This window comes from Sarcophilus harrisii, chromosome 1 (genome assembly GCF_902635505.1).
Source record: "Sarcophilus harrisii chromosome 1, mSarHar1.11, whole genome shotgun sequence".
Taxonomy (NCBI): domain Eukaryota; kingdom Metazoa; phylum Chordata; class Mammalia; order Dasyuromorphia; family Dasyuridae; genus Sarcophilus; species Sarcophilus harrisii.
In genome coordinates, this window is record NC_045426.1 from 538,412,462 (window position 1) to 538,430,869 (window position 18,408).

Genomic DNA, 18,408 nt, shown 5'->3' on the forward strand with positions numbered 1-18,408 from the left:
AGAAGCACTTCCCCCAATGCACCATGCTTTCATTCTTGCTACTTGACTTCATAAATGGACTAGATAGGTCACTTTATATTTCTCTGTGCATCAGAGAGATACATGACTAGAAGAGAACTTGGAGAGAAATTTTAAAAAATTATAGCAAAGGTTATGAATAACAATGTATAACCAATGTCTTTTCCATGAAATTACCTTCCATTTACCCTTTCTATGTCTTGTATATGTAGTTATGTACACATTTTTCTTCCATCAGAATGTGAGTTCCTTGAAGGCAGGAAATTTTTTGGTTGTGTTTGTTTTCGTTTTTGTTTTGTTTTGTTTTTGTCCTTATTTGTATCACTGTGAATGGCACATACTAGGCAATTAGTACATACTTGCTGACTGACTAAATGAGTATTTAACTGGCATAGGCCCAAGGTTAAATAATCAAGTGGAAGATTCCAAAAGTGGGTAGAATCCTTTGGAGGGTTTATGGTGAGACAGGGACCAAAGATTTAACCAAGAGCTAATCTCTGAACCCTTTGAGGAAGAATCTAAAGCAATGAAGTCATACAGCCTGATTATATGGGAAAATGCAAAAAAAAATTTGACCAAATGCTTCCTTTGTTGCTTTCTATCTCTAAAATTTCATGTTCTGCCTAATTCATTCCTTTGGCTCTTGTTTTTCTTCCACATTATTCATTTTTCCCTTTCCATGATCTAATCATTTGTCTTATTTCTATTAATGATGACATTATACAAATGAAGTATATTTTGATTATTTAGTCCATTTAATGAATAGATTTTGTGATCCTTATTGCAGCTGAAGTAAACTTTCTGTTTTATTCTTTTTTTCTTATAAAATCATCATCAAATTCTGTTTCCTTTACAAGGAGAAAAATCAAGAGATAAAACACTTTCTTCTTTGGATATTTCATTTGTTGATGTGTACTAAAATATTTTCCCCCTTACTTTCTTTTCCCTACTTCTTACAAGCTTATTTTCAATTCTGAATGACTTGGAAGTCCCTAGCATTGCATGGATTCTTTTCCAAATGGACTATGACCTAGCTGGGTCACACACACACACACACACATACACACATACACACACACATTATAGCATTACACTTATGTAAAAACATATATGTTGTAATATGTATACATATATTTATATATATATACATATATACATGTATATTATATATGCTTGAGTTATGGGGATTGACTGAACCATGATACATTTGCATCAAGAGGACTAGAGGTACGCTTACTCTTTATCAGAAAGTGTAAAAGTATACTTTAGAAAATAATCTAAACACATTAGCATATGGTGGAGAGGAGTGAGGAGTCTGTATGTGTGTGTTCAAAATAAACTCTTCTGAACAAGATTTGATAATGTTACTTACTTTTATTTCTCAAATATAGAAGACCTTGAATACTGCTTCTTTCTCTTCAAGAAGAGATAGGGAAAAAATGTAAACTCTCTTTGCTACTTCTCTGACTAACCTTTCTGTGCTCTGTTCTCCTTCTTTCTCTCAAACTCTACCTTAGACAAATTATTCCCTATCTTCATACTAAAGGGCTATATCTACCACCACTAAGTTAGGCAAAATTTCAAGATACTTTCTTCTTACTCACTTATCAAAATTTTGCTTCCTTCAGTGTCCTGTTCCATTCATAGATAATTCATAAGATCTTCTGCCATAGGCTCTCTGTTTGATCTGTGGGAGACATAAAGACTTACAAATTAGATGCTCATCTCAATCCATTATTCCTAGAAGGCTTCAATGCCAGAAGCTGACTTATACTGAGGTGTTAATTTAAAAAAAAAAAAAGATTAACAGAGTATTCAAAAGGAATTAAGATATTTCAAATGGGATTCAGAAACAGTCTCAAGTGAATGAGAAAAAAATTTAAGAAGAGTTAGAAGGGTGATAGTTTTGCTTCCTCAAAGATACACTTCTACCATGCTTATGTATAAGTCTGACTCTGCGTACTATGGAATTGAAAAAGAAGGGTTATTGAGCCTAGATCTGGTGACTGGGTGATTGTTTCCTACTAAGCAATTACATGTAAAAATGGATAGGTTACAGCATCATACCTGAAATTAAAAAGCGGTGAGTTCAAATGTACCCTTATTTATTTCCTTGCTGCATGATGCTGGACATATCAATTAACCTATATCTGCCTCAGTTTCTTTACCTATAAATGAGAGCAATAATAGCATAAGTTATTACACTATTGTCCAAGGCTGTTGGAAGGATAAAACAAGATAACATTTGTAAAGTATTTCACAAAATTTACAATGTCATATAAATGCTTGCTAGTTATTACAAACTAAATACCCTGGTCCAAGCATTCATTCTTAAAGTAGACTATCCTTTTAAGTAGCACGAATTCAGTCTCACTGTCATTATTACTATTGTGCCAAATGACTTGTAAAATAAAATAAGTGAGATCCACAATATCTAGCAAACCAAGACAACCTCCAATTCATCATTTTACCGCAAAACTGCTCTCTGATGGTCTCAAATGAGGGTGAGAAAGAGGATTAGTTCTGACCTTCTACTGATCAGAACAAAGTGTTATTCTTTATCTCACTTCACTGATTTCTGACTAGCATAGCATTTTTGTGTTGTCTTATTTTTCTCTCTTCATAAATCAAAGTTAAGATCTGCAAAGCTACAGGACCAGTCCTGATACTATTATGCACAACAAACTTCAATTAAGAGTCCTTGGAGCTTTTGCCTAAACAAGACTCACATACATGTCTTCTAAGAAGCATTAGGGTTAGGGTTACCAATCCCACACAGCTTCAGAAGAAAAGTATAGACATAATATTTAGCACAACTTGAAATAATGTAGTATAATAGAGTATTGAACTTGATTTCAGGAAGACCTAGACTGAAATCTTGGACACTTAATAGTTGTGCAACCCTGTATAAGTCATTAACTCCCTTGAAATTTACCATTTTCTTTTCCAAATCATGTAATATATAGGGTTAAATGACTTGCCCAGAAATATACTGCTAGCCTGAAGCTGGATTTGAACTCAAGTCTTTCTGCCTCTAAGTCCAGTATTCTATTCACTGTGCTGCCTAGCTGTCCAAAAGATCTCTTATGTTAATGATATTTATGCTGGATTAGTGAAGATTACAGATACTCTAAATATTCTCATTCTGTAATATTCTTTTTTTTTTAAAACAAATTCTCTAAAAAGAACAGACCTAATACAGTATATATTGAAAATAATGAATTTGAAATGTAAAAGCTCAGACTATGGCACAGCCAAAGTGGAAAAGCAGAGAAACATTATAGCTATACTGTCCAAATACTCCTCCTCAAAGAATTTTTAAATGATGATCAAATCAAAATTTGGAGCAGCAGAAATAACTAAAGGTTAGGGGGAGACATTCTTCCAGCCCAAGATAACTTAGAAGGCCAAAAGAAGAGATCTATGACATGGGGATCAAGTATTCTGGAACCTACATGGATAAGATAACAGTGGTGGAACTTGGTGGTAGAAACAGTAGTAGCAGCTTTGCACTAGCATTATACAACACTGAGTGTAGGACTGGATATCTTGACAAGTCCATTGCCTGTAGACATTTTTGGGTCACACACAGTTCAAAGACAGAATGGAAAATGTTTGGTCCTGAGAAAGAATATCACTTTGGGTCACATTAGGTCAGGAATATTAAAAAACAGTATAACTTGAGGCTATAGGGGATTCATCAGTCTTTCTGAGGGAAAAATCATATCCCACACCAGAAGAACAGTGACCACATTTTTCCCTGCATCATACCACCTTTGAAGCACCAAAAACTACTAACCCTTTATTCCCCCCCACCCACACACCAAAACAGTTATGAAAATAGTAATGCAAAAAACCCCAGAAATTTGGGATAATGTCCTTTCCTTCACCTCCTCCACCTTAGAACTCATGAACAAAGCTGAACTTTAACATATAGTTCAAAGTTAAGAAAAATCCTGGAAAAATTATAAAACAAAAACACAAATTTGACAATAAGAAGCTACTATGATCACAAGGAAGATCAAGACTCAAATTCAATATCTTTATTTTAGAATTTTCAATTTCCTTTCTAGATTCAGCTCTTATAAGAAGGTGACCCAGACTCCTTTCACATCCAGTATTACTTTGAAACAAATTTGGTTTTATTTATTCTATGCATGTCTTCCCCTAATAGAATACACAGTCTTTGAGAAAGTGATATGTTTTATTTTTTGTGATTGTGTTGCCAGTTCCTAGCTCAGTGCCCAATTTAAAGGATATCCTCCATATAGTTATTGAATGAATGAAGAACATTATCACCATCCCATGGAAATTACCTTAAAGTTAATCACCATTCTTTTTAGTGAGTGAGTTAAAATCCTAAATATAACAAGATGCATTCATATTCATTTTTTAAATCCCGATTTAAATATCATCTCCTCTAGGAATTATTTTCCCAGCACTATACCTTCTCCTCAGACCTGTTACTTTCTTTGGGACCACTCTAATGTAGTTGTCATGAAAAATGAATTATAATTATGTTTATTTGAGTCTTGCCTTTCTTCTTGATTTTCAGATCCATAATGACAGGGACCAAATAGTTATTTGCTCATTAAATGTGTGTTCAATACAGGAATAAAACAATAGAAAGATATCAAAAGAATAGTGGAGAGGGGCAGCTAGCCCTAAAGTCAGGAGGACCCGAGATCAAATCTGGCTTCAGACACTTAACAATTCTTTGCTGTGTGAAATTGGGCAAGTCACTTAACCCCAATTGTCTTGGGGGAAAAAAAGTAGGTCTGGAGTATTCACACCTGGATTCCAATCTCAGTTTTTCTAATGTTTAATATTGCCTATTTTGACTATAGAAAATTCACTTTGCCATTCCATTCTCATTTTCCTCATTTGTGCAATGAAGAAATATGTAGTTGTTTCTAATTTTAAATAAACCATCTTTTAAACTCTGTGATATTATGGTAGAGTAGAAATAAAATTGAAGCCTAAAGATTGTATGGAGATCTTCTCAAATGGTCTTATTGTGCTCTCTCTTGATTTCCCAATACATACACACACATGTACATATACACATTAATTTTTGCTGCATTTAAAGGGATAGAGAAATATTATTCATACACTCTCCTCTGATTCCTTGTTTTGACCTGCATTTTAGGGGAAGGAAAGAAGTACCATTCTTGATTGTCTTGATAGTCAATTATCTCTAATGTATCCTCTCTCTATCTTGTTTGGAAATAGACATTTGGCTTTGAACTCCTTGAGAGTAAAAATAATATTTTGCCCTTTTTTGTATTTCCTAAAAATTAGTCCAGTGCCTCCTATATTGTGAAAACTTCATTAATACTTGTCAGTAGTACGGTTGACATGGATTAGACTTTCACTTCCCTCTCTCACTAAAGGTGTGGCCTTTTCGATAATACTGTTGGGGAGAAAATGGTATTCATCAGAATGCCAGTTTCTTCATCTATAAATGAAATGAAAACATGTGCACTATGTACCTCAAAAATTGAAGTATTTTGTCTGGAAAAAGCCTTCTAAATGGGAGCTATTATTCTTGAAAGATAGAAGAGAGGTCAAAGGGAAAACAACTTCTATTCTTATTTAGTGAAAAATGAGCATCTTCTTAGCTTGAAAATATCATTTTTGGCTTACTGGGTAGATTTCATAGAAAAGACAAATTCTGCTGCTCAAATTGCTATCATCAAAATGAAACTAAAAAAAAGCAGATAAAAAATAATGTTTCATTCAGGTGAAGGTCAAACTGTTCCTTGAAAGAGTATACTTAAGTGTTTTTCAAAACCATTTCTCAAGATCAGCTTAGTTTTCTGTTAATGGAAAATATTTTACTTTAAAAAGTTAAAGAGGGTTTCTTCCTTAATGTTTCCATTAATTTTGCCTAACATGTCAGGTATAAAGTTTTTCATTTTTTACTAGAGACAAAATACCTTTTCACTAAATAAACAACTAACCTATAGTTTAAAATCCAGGTATATTTGTCAGGGTACTCAAATGGAACTGTGATCTTACCATTTGGGAAATTTTATAATTCAATGTAAATCACAACTGACTTGTGCTTCCCTAACCTATATGTGATCTTCATTTAAGCTTCTCCTCATTTCATTTTACCATGCTGAAGGTCTTATTTGCTTTCACCCCAAACATCATAAGGATACCAAGAAATCAAACTTCTCTTCCCCCAGTTTTTGATTATACTTTTTGATTCTAGTCTTCAAATTTTTTTTTAATTTATTATATGCTGTAGCCTTTGTTTTTACCCAAACAATGAAGTTATTTAAAGAACTTTGCAATTTTCTGATGCAGATTTATCCCACTATCCTATTTAATTCTGGTCCCAAATTACTGTTTATTCTATCTGTCCTAGGGTTGTATATTTTGTATTTGTAAAGCTATAAAATAGCATAATAATAATAACAAAGATCTATAGATTGGCCAAAATGTATGTTTTAATCTGAGCAGTGGAAACTTTTTCATTCATTTAGTCAATAAGTGATTTAATAAGCACTTATTAGCTGTCTGCTATGCAGCAGGTACTATACTAAGCACAAGGTGTCCAGAAAAAGTCAAAAGACAGTTTCAATCCTCAAAGAACTTCAGTTTAATGGAAAAGACAACAAATAAATATGTGCAAACAAGATATATGAAGCTCAATAAGAAATAATATAAAAGAGGGAAGGCACTAGAATTAAGAGGATTATGAAGGGTTTCTTGTACAAGACTTGGTCTTCCTTATGTGATATTAGAGGTGGTGAGCTCTCAAAATAGATTCCGTGGTGCTGATTTGTCAAACTCACTAACTAACGTGTTATTATGTATCTAAATTACATATTGAATGGCCACAATCATTCTAATAGTTATAAACCTGCAGGATAGAAAGTATGTAGTCACTCCATGTGCCCTTAAAAAGAATAATTCTTGGTGCTTGAATTAAAATAAGAACTACTTCCTTCTTTCAGTTTATTAAATTGACTATGTTTGTGGGCACACATCTCAGAAAACAGAAATTCTGATTTTTGTTGTTATTATAAGTCACATATAATAAAAGAATAAAAACTTTCTTGAAGCTCTGGCTATATATTCAATTATTCAAATTGATGACCTTGTAGATATGAAATAAATCAGTTCTTCATAAAAAATGTAAAGGACCCATGACTAAGTAATGAAAGCACAATCCATATACATATGATGATTGTAATGTAGAAAGTATAATATGATCAGTTTACTTTTGACAGATGAGAAATATTGTCAGAAAACTGGAAGCTCATGTTGAGGCCCTGATGTTGATAGGCAAATTCAATTTCCTGGAGATTTTTCCTTAATTGCACTAAATATACTAAGTAATAAAAAAAAATTCAGAGGAATCAAATCTGAAATCCCAGTTTTGCATGATTAAATTCAAGGAAGATATGAAAAGTCAATAGAGAACTCATGATTTCCCCATATTATCTGTTTGTCATTTTAAGGAGAAACTTCAGTTCAGTGAAAGACTCAAATGAGGAAATTTACCACTAATGGGATATTTTTTTAACCTTAAACCATTTGCAATCTTGTCAAACGTTTTTCCTGTTCCTGTATAGTGAAGGTATGTAAGGTTATTCTTTATGCCAATGTTATTACAGCACTAAATATTATTCTGTTACTTTCTCTAATAAAAGCCATGTGCAAGACTAAGAAATAGCATGGAATTCTATCTGTTATTGAAATTCATTTTGCATTTGGTTCTGATGCAAATTTCAATTATTTCCCTTTTCATCATAGTACACTTTGACATTTTACAAAATGGCAGTGAGCTTTATCTTGTTCTGTGCTTTCAGTTCAAAGAGGTTGAAATATTCACTAAATGATTACATATAAGAAACAAGTTAGTGGTTTCACCTGTCATACTTTCACCCAGAATGAATTCAAGAACTCACATATTGGAATTCTACTACAATTTTTAAAATAGTTTAAATGACAAAATTATATAATCAAGTGATATCAATCTATACAAGGGAGGAAATAGATAAATAACCATTATCTAATGTTTTGATTTATTGTATGTTGAATCAGAATAATTCCATTGCAAGTTTTTTTTTTAAATTTTCAGTTTGGTATAATAAATTTTTTTTTTTGATCAGTAATGATCCGTTCTGTTTACTAAAAACCTTCCCCACAGGTTAATTTCATCCTTTTCCTTAAAAAAATTTATTTTTATCCGGTTCCCCATTTTTCCTTTCTTGGTTTTTTTTTATATCAATCCTAGTTTCCCTTAAATTAGTTTCCAATTTTTCCCAACCAATTTTATAAAATAATTCTTACCCAAAATATTTTGGGTTTTGTCAAAATATTGTTGTTGTTGTGTTTATCCCAAAAAACTATTCACTACCAATAATCATTTTAAATACCAAATTTTTGGTAATGCTGCCAAAATAATTTTAAAATTTTACTAAGCCCTTATTTTGATTGTTTTATTAACCAAATTCTTAAACTTTGTTTTCCATATAATTTTTTTTTATTTTTCAGGTATTAAAATGATTTTTAAATTATTTATAGTAAATAAATATTATTTAAAAAAATTTATTTTTAATTTCCACCCCTATCCAAGGCATTTTTTTTCCCAATTGGTTGATCAGAACTTAATTTTGGAAAAGGTGGTCTGGGTTTTTTTATAAAGTTTCCCAATTTTCCCTGGAGAAGATTCCTAAAAAATTTTAATATTATAAAGGTTTTTTTTAAATGGGGATTTTTTTGTAATTAAAATGTGGGAAATTTTTGGGTTTTTTAAAATTTGCTGGGATAAACTTTTGAGTTTTTTTAATTTAACCAACAATTTGAAAAAAATTTGGTTTTATTTAATAACTTTTTTTAATCTCAAAAAAAGGGGTTTTTTTTTTTTTTTTTAATACCTTTTTCAGGTTTAATCGGGAAAAAGTTAAAATTTAAATTTGTTTTTTTCCCTCTTCCCCCCCTCCCTAGATGGCGGATGACCAGGGATGTTAAATATATTAAAATATAATTAGATACAAAAGTATACCCCAAAAACTTATTTTTTTAAAAAGTCAAACTCTGAATTTTACAATTAATTGAAAATCAAAAAATGCGTTCATAAATATAGGGATTAGAATTTAATGTAATGGTTTTAGTCATCTCCCAGGTTTTTTTCTGGGCATAGTAGTTCAGTTCATTCTGCTCCATTAAAATGTTTGGTTGATCCTTTCGAGGATGGCCTGTCCATCGAACTGGTCATCCTAATCTTGTTGTTGATTTATGTTCCCTGGTCCTCTCATTCCTCAGCATCGTTGTGAAATTCCAGGCCTTTCTAAATATCCTGTTGGTCATTTTCGAACAGTAATATTCCTAATTTTCATATACCACAATTTATTCACCATTCTCAACATGGAATCCATTCAGTTTCAGTTTTAAACCACTACAAAAGGGCTGCCACAAACTTCTCAACAGGTCCTTTCCTTCTTTATAATCTCTTTGGGATAAATCCCAGTAGTCCCTCTGGATCAAGGGAATTTGTTTGATAACTTTTTGAGATTTCAAACTACTCCAAAATGGTTTTCCAAACTCCCCAAAATCATCAATGTCCCAGTTTTTCCCATCCTCCAACAATCATCATTATTTTTTCCTGTCATTTAAATCTGACGGTGTGTGGTATATCTTAGGTTGTCTTAATTTGCATTTCTCGATTAATAATGACTTGGAGCATCTTTTTTATGACTAAATCTTTCAATTTCTTCATCTGAGTTGTCTGTTCATATCCTTTAATTTTCAATTGGAGAAGGCTTGATTTTTTATAAATTAGGTTAATTCTCTATATATTTAAATAGTATGAAACTTTGTTTAAAATATTTTCCCAGTTTATTCCCTTTAATCTTGTCAATTGTTTTGTTTGTCAAAAACTTTTCAGTTTTTATTCCGGAAATTTTCTATTTTGTGTCGTAATGATCTTTATTTTTAGTCATAAGACCTTCCCTTCACAGGTCTGGAGGAAACTATCCCTTTCCTCTAATTTATTAATAATTTCATTCTTTCCTAGGTCATGAACCCATTTTGACCTTATCTTGGTGTCGGCGTTAAGTATGGATAATGCCTAGTTTCTCCATATTGTTTCCAATTTTCCCAAATTTTTTATCAAACAGTAAGTTCTTATCCCAAAGCTGGGATCTTTGGGTTTTTCAAAGAACTAGTTGCTATTTTGTTGACTGTTTTTCCCCAGACCTAATCTATTCCATGATCAACTAATTATTCCTTTTAACCAATACCAAAATAATTTTTAACTCCTCTATAAATAATTTAGATCTGGGTACGCTAAAAACCTTTTTGATTTGTTTTTATTAATTCCCTTGGGAAAATTCTTGACCTTTTGTTTTCCTATGAAAATTTTTTGTTATTTTTCTAGGTATTAAAATGTTTTTGGGGGTTGGTATGTGTAAATAAATGAATTGTTTAGGTAATTTTTTCATCTTTTTATATTTTCGCCCTTCAAAGGCATTTAATATTTTCAATTGGTTGTCAAATTAATTTTTTTGGGAAAATGGTCTTAATTTTGCCAAATTTCAATTTTTTTCTCTTGGCAGATAAGATTTAAATATTTTATATTATCATAGTTACTTTAAATGGGAAATTTTCTTTTAACTCTGATTTGGATTTTTATTATATAAAATTGTGATTTATGTGGGTTTATTTATAACCAGCAACTTTCTAGTTGTGGATTTTTTAATAACTTTGGAAATCTCTGGGGTTCTCTAAGTTCCTCTGACCCGGGGGTTTTTTGGTTTCCCAATTTCCCTTAATTCCTTTAATTTTTTCCCAACTCTTTCTTAGCTGGTTTCAATAAATATTAAATAATAACGGTGATATGGGCAATTTTTCCTCCAGATCTTTTTGGAATGGTTGCAGTTTTCTCCATTACATATGATCTTCTGATGGTTTTAAAATGATCTTATTATTTAGGAAAAGTCCATTTATTCCTGTACTCCAATTTTTAATAGGAATGGATGTTGGTTTATCAAATGCTTTTCATCATTGAAGATCTATGGTTTTGTTAATTTGGTTATTAACATAAATTTTGATAGTTTTCTAATATTGACCACCTGCATTCTAAGTATAAATCCTACTTGATCATAGTGTATTATCTTGGGATGATTTTCTGATCTTTTTACTAATATCTTATTTAAGATTTTACTCAATATTCATTGGGAGATTGGTCTATAATTTTTCTTTCTTTGTTTTCACCTACCTGGTTTGGGTATCAGTACCATTTCTGTGTCATAGAAATTTGGTAGGACTCCTTCATTCCTATTTTTCAAATAATTTATATGGATTGGGGCCAATTGTTCTTTAAATGTTTGGTAAAATTCCATGTAAATCCATCGTCCTGGGATTTTTCTTGGGATTGTTTAATTCCTTTCTATTTCTTTTTCTGAAATGGGACTATTCAAAACAATTTCTTCCTCCTCTTTATCTGGGAATCTTATTTTGGAAGTAGTCATCCATTCCTTGGTTATCAAATTTATTGGTAAAGTTGAGCAAAATAACTCCTTATTTTTCTCTAATTTCCTCTTCATTGGTGGAAAGTTCTCCTTTTCATTTTAAGACTACTAATTTCATTTTCCTCCTCCTTTTTCTAATCAATTTAAAAGGTTATTTTTTTGGTTTTTCAAAAGTAACTCTTAGTTTTATTAATTAATTCAATAGTTTTTTTTACTTTCAATATTATTAATTTTCTCCAATTTTTAAATTTCCAATTTAGTATTTGATTGGGGGTTCTTAATTTAGTCTTTATTTTTTTGTTGCAAGCATTCATTAATCTTTTCTTTCTCTGTTTTATTCAAGTAAGCCTCTAAGGATATAAAATTCCCTCTTATTACCGCTTTGGTCATCCCCAAAATTTTGGTATGTGTCTCATCATTGTCATTATCTTGGTGAAATTATTGATTGTATCTATAATTTGCTGCTTTTAAAACATTCTTTAAGATAGATTGTTTAGTTTCCAATTACTTTTTGGTGTTTTCCCCTAACTTTTTGTTGAATTGGTTTTATTGCATCATGATCTGAAAAAAAGCATTTACTATTTTCTTTCTTCAGTTAATTTAGGTCTTTATGTCCAAATATACAATTTTAAAAGGTTCCATGAACTCTGAGAAAATATATTCCCTTCTATTCCCATTCAATTTTCTAAAGATCCAACATACCTAATTTTCTAATATTCTATTTTCTTTAATTTCTTTCTTATTTGTTTTGTGGTTTGGTTGTCTAATTCTGGGGAGGTAGGTTGGGGTCTCCTACTATTACAGTTTTGTTGTCTATTTCTTCTTAACTCTCTTCTTTCCTTTAGGAAGTTGGGTGCCATCCACTTGGTGCAATATGTTTTAATATTGATATTCTTCGTTGTTTATGTCCCTTTAGCAGGATGTAGTTTCCTTCCATTCTTTTTAATTGGATCAATTTTTACTTTTTGTGATCTGAGATAGGATGGCTACCCCTTTTGACTTCACCTAAGCATAATGTTTTGCTCCAGCCTTTTCCTTTACTCTTATGTATCCCCTTCTTTAAATGTTTTCTTGTAAACAACATTTGTGGGTTCACTTTTGATCCAGTCTGCTATCTGCCTCCTCTTTATGGGAGTTCATCCCATTTACATTTGATTGAATTACTAAATCCTGTTTCCTGCCACCTTAACGATTGTGCTTTGCTTTTCTTCCTCCCCCAACCCTCTTTCCCCTTTTAAACTTACTCCCTCTTTATCCGTACTTATCCTCTTTTAATCCCTCCCTCCCCCCTTTGAGTCTTTCCCCTTCCTTCCCTTATTACTCTTTTTCTTTTCCTTTTCCTCTCCCCCTTTTTAATGGGGGGAAAATTTTCTCTAAAACAAATGTCAATTATTTTCTTTGGCCAACTCGTAATAAGATTCACACTGTTCCTCCCCCCTCCAAATTCCCTCGGTTGATAAGTTTCCTTGCCCTCTTTGTGGGATGTGGTTTCCCTCTTTTATCCCTCCTTCCCACCTTTTCCAATCATCCCTTTTCCTTCCTTCCCTTTTTTATTTATATCAGTACAATCAAATTATACATGTATTCTTTTTTAATCCACAACAAATAAATTCTCAAAGTTATTTTACCCTGCATCTCGGTTCTATTCTTGGAATCAAATTTTTTTGTTTAGTTCTGGTTTTTCTTCAGAAACAAATTTTTTGTTTCATTAAATTCCATCTTCTTCCCTGGGAAAATGCTCACCTGGGTGTTTTTCTTGTGCATCCCAAGTTCTTGTGCCTTTCTGAATATCATATTCCAGGTCCTTCTTTCCTTTAATTAGACAGCCGATCTTGGGTGATCATATTTGGCACCTGGATTTAAATTTTTTTTGGTGCTTGTAAAATTTTTTTCCTTAATCTGATAGTTTAAATTTGGCCCAAATATTTTGGGGTTTTATTTTAGGGTTTCTTTCAGAAGGTGGTTTTAATTCTTTCAATGCCTATTTTACCTTCGATTCTATTACATCTGGGCAGTTCTCTTTGATGATTTCTTGTAAAATAGTATCTAGGCTCTTTTTTTCATCATAGTTTTTCAAAATCCAATAATCCTAGTTATCTCTCCTAATCTTTTTTAATTGGTTTTTGCAAGTAATAATTCTGTTTTCAGTTTGTCATTTTTTTGGTTTTTGACTGATTCTTGCTGTCTCAATAATCATTAGTTCTATTTTTCAGTTCAATTTTTAAAAATTTTTTCTTCATTATTTTTTTCTTCTTTCTGTATATTCCAATTGGTTTTTTAAATTATTGTTTTGGTCTGTGAATTTTTTTCCATTTCACTAATTTTTTTTTTTTAGTGAATTATTTTCTTTTCAATTCACAGATCCTACTTTCTTGCGTGTTCTTTGTCTTTTCAGTTCACGGATCCTACTTTTTCGAGTTCTTTGTCTTTTCAATTCCCAAAATCCTACTTTCTAGTGAATTCTTTATTTTCAATTCACAATTCTTACTTTCCTGAAATGTTTTTACTTTTCAATTATTTTTCAGGAAGTTGTTGCCTCTTTAAAACCTCTTTCCTTTCCCCATTTTCTTCTAACTCTCTTTTGAGACTTTTAATTCTCTTCTGGGACATATGAAAAGGAGGACAGTCTGATGCATGTTTGCTGTTTGAGGGGTCTCTTCAGGTTTGGCCTGCTCTTTTTCTGCATAAACTGTAATCTTCTTTTCATCTTTTTATTCATGTTTTAAAGCCTTTGGCTATGTCTCTAGGCAAGGGGTTCCAGCCCCTCAGAGCAGGGAAGATTAAACCGATCTCTGGCTCAGGTATGGGGTGCCTGGTGAAATTTCCCTTCCCCAACAGGAAGTGGATTCAGCACTGGCCAGTATAAGTGCCCAGTTGGCTGGTGGGTTGCGATTGCCCTCGGCTGAAAAGGGGTGAAAGTGTCACTGCCCCCAGGCCGGGAGCCTCTTTGGACTGTGGTGTTGGGCTGATGCAGACCGGACTGCAGACAGCAGACTCAAAACTCTGCCCAGCTTTCTGCCTGATGCTGGCCCTGGAAAAGCTCCTTAAAGCCGGCTCCCCACAGGCAGATTGGAGGTAACCCGGGCTCGTCCTCCCCCCGGGTCCAGCCCAAAGGAAAAACCCCGACTGCGGGTTGGGGCTGCGTGCTTGTGGTCTTTGCTTTCACTTTCGGTTTGGGCCTCCTCAGAACCTAAAATTTCTCTCCCGTCTCCTATTCCCCCCTGGCCCGGAACCAACCTTTTTTGGGAGCTGGATTTTCTTTGGCGGTGAGTTGTTTCTTCTTATCTTTATGAATTGTAGCAGTCAAGACTATTTTTGAGGCTCGATATAATATTGATAAAGAGGATAAGAGAAGAGCTTAGAAAGTCGCGTGTGTCTTCTCCGCCATCTTGGCTCCGCCCCCAATGCCATATAGTCTCATAAGCCAATGCTACATTATCATATCTAATCTCATATATACAAATGAAAATAACTGATCTTCAAAAAGAAGGTTTTTTTTTTTCAGATTTACAAATATTTATTTCACAGTCAATGAAAACTCACTTTAGTCACAAATAGAAAACTGATACAACATGGAACTCTTTAAACTACATGGATCTTTGGGCCCTGGAATCAATGTCACATAACCTCTCTCTCAATTGAGAAAAGTATCCTAGGTAGAAATTCTTCTAATGATTCTCTCAGTGAATAAGGCCATGGGGTCTATACTATGCTATGCTATGCTATGCTCTACTCTACTCTACTACCCCATACTGAATTATATTATACTATACAATACAAATGTCCCTTTCTACACAAAGACGCACTAAAATTTTCCAGGGTCCCTCTAGCATAGATTATTCCTCACAGAAATCCAAATAATTTCTCATAGCATGCGTAAAAGAGAGAGTAGAAGAAGGGTTTTCCCATTCTCATCAGTTCAGTTCATGGTGCCCATGCTATGGATAAATTGATTTTCATCTTCTGAATGTAAGAGATAAAAGTTATTAAAAAGAGAGAAGTAGAAAAGAAAGCAGCAGAGCTTGTATAAATTCTTTGTTTTGTTAATTCATGAACTTTTCTGAGTTATCTGAATTTCAACAATTAGTATCTTTTATAGTCAACTTTGAGGGAGAGTGTGGTAAATCCAGCCACAGACTAAGCAAGAAGATGAATTTTACAATAACTGCAGTGGAAATTAACAGAGGTCAGCACTATATTTGTGTCCTGAATCTCCAATATATTTCCTTTTTCACATGATCTTGAGACACTAGTATGTTTTTCCCCTTCATGTTACAAGAGTATGCCTATCTACTAATAAATTCTTTATGAACATCTACTGTAGTGAAAGTATTGTAAGGATAACAAAAGATATAAATAACACATTTCCTGCCTGAATGGATCTAGACATTTTTAGAACTGGAAAATTTTGCACCAAACTTACCCTGAGGGGAAAAAAGCATTTTTAAGAAAAATTCAGCTGCTGGGGCCTTAGAGGAACCTTTGCTCCATAGCATGATACTGCTTCTGGGGAGTCTGCATTGGAGAAAGAAGGAAGGATTCCAATGGAATGGGGTACAATATCAAAAAGGAGAGGAAACTTGGAATCTGTTTTTGCTTAGTTTGTGTTAAATTTGCTACTAAAAGTCAGCAAATGCTGAATACATCATCTTCTAAATTTTTGCAGTCTGGAACAAAAGCCAAGTGTCCTTAAGGTGTCATACTCTGGTTGGGAAGACATGATGTGAATTTGAGAATCAATGGAAATATGGAAAATCTATCACCATTTATCTGTCTTATCTATCAATTATCTATCTTCCCAGTATATGGGAAATGCCAACAAAAAAACCCTAATAATATGAATAATATGCTAAGAAACTGATGAAGATCTATAATACTTGTTCCTCACCACATGGAGAAGGAGAAAAAAGAAGGAAGATATTTCTGTGAGATAGGGTTCCTAGGAAGGTTGAAGCCAGAGCTCAAAGATCTTAAGAAATTAGCTAGAAACAGGGAGCCAAGGATATTGCAGACTAAAGTAGTCAGCTCCTAATGCTAGCACTAGGGCAGACCCAGTCTACCAGACAATTCTTTCATTCTACATCCTGCTTTAGAATAAACATCTTTCTGCTGGACTTTGAAAAACTGTTTAGAGCCACTTAAAGGAATGGGCTGGATATGCATTATGATGTAGTTCATTCTCCCAGGAAAGTCAGCACAAAACATTAAAGCCTTGATTTTGTAATTGACTTTGGACTGGGAATTGAATAGAAGTAGCTGGACAGAAATTAAATAAATTCAGGTGAGTTGCAAGGGATGCCCAGTGAGCTGGTATTTCAAGAAGCAATAGTTGGTTCCTGAGACATTAGTAAGGATGATGTTTAACTCAGAGAGTAATTTGGTTTACAGTGTAGTTTGTTTCCCCTGCTTTCCTGCTTGCCTCGTTTGTAATAAACTGTTTCATTTGTGGAAAGCATAGATAAAAATATGGGAATCTTTAAAAACAAAAACAACCAAAAAACTTTTCCACAGCTAAAAGTATTCTGAAATTCTGCAACCTTTCTTCTTCCAATGGTCAATATGATTTTACTTATAACTGTGAAATTTGCTGGCCAGTTGATTGATTTGATGGATCAGACTCCAGCACTTCTGACAAACTCATTCCTAGTACTGAGTCCCTTCTTACAAGAAATTCCATTATCTTATTCCCTGCTCAAAATCCTGCAATGACTCCATTTTGCTCATTGAAGAAAGTTTAAACTCCTAAGTAAGGCATAGTAGGACTTTTGTGATCAAATTTCTGAGTACCTTTCTAGATTTATCACTCACTAAGTCAGTGGCCCTGCTGAGCTTTTGCATTGTTTGGCAGGCTAGATGTCAGTTTTAAAGAATTTCTATGAGTCATGAGAGTTAGAAATAAATATGACTGAAAACTAGAGGACAGAATAGTAGAAGAGCAGCTAGGTGCTCAGTGGATAGAGTGCTTGGGCCTAAAGTCAGGAAGACTCATGTTTTTGAGTACAAATCTGGCCTCAGATACTTACCAGCCATGTGATTCTAGAAAAGTCAATTAATCCTCTCTGCTTCATTTTCCTCATTTGTAAAACTACCTGGAAAAGGAAATGGCAAATCATTCTAGGATTATTTCCAAGAAAAATTCCAAACACAATCACAAAGAATTGGACACAACTGAAAAGTGACTTAACAACAATATGTCCAGGTCAGTCAAAATATGCTTTAATCAAACCAGAATATGTGCTTTTTCTAAACATACCCTGAATTTTTCTGAATTTGCTCCTCTATTCACAGTGTTGTCTTTAACCACATATGACTACTTTCTACTTTTTCAGATCTCACCTATTTCTTAAGGATTCATTAAGTTCCCACTTCTTCCAAAAAGGCTTTCCTGAATCACCCTAAGATTTCTCCTTTTCTAAGATTTTCATAGAACTTGAATCACCTTGTATTTGTCACATTTTATATTATAATTTATTATGTCCAAATCTTATCTCTCTAATTTGACTGTATGCCTTTAGAATCAAAGATTATGTCTTCATCTTCATTTAGGGTCTACAAATGAGGAACCTGAGGTTTCTAGTGGATTTGTGAATTACTCAATTTTGTTCAGTTAATAAATGGCAGAGCAGATAATCAAACTCTGGTCTTTTCATTCTTAGCTGAATGTACTTTTTACTGTGTCACACTAGTGGCAAAGTCATCCTGGCCCTGATCCCAGGCCTAGGTAATATTGAAAAAAATTTTAATTGGTCTCAGATATTTTTCCTGTCCAGAATAGATTCTGCCTTTCAAAGATGTCTTTTGTGAGATGAAAAACTGAAATAGGAGGCAAGAGTCTTTAGTTCTAACAGATTAAATTCAAATCCAACAAGTATTTATTATGACTATTATCTGCAATATT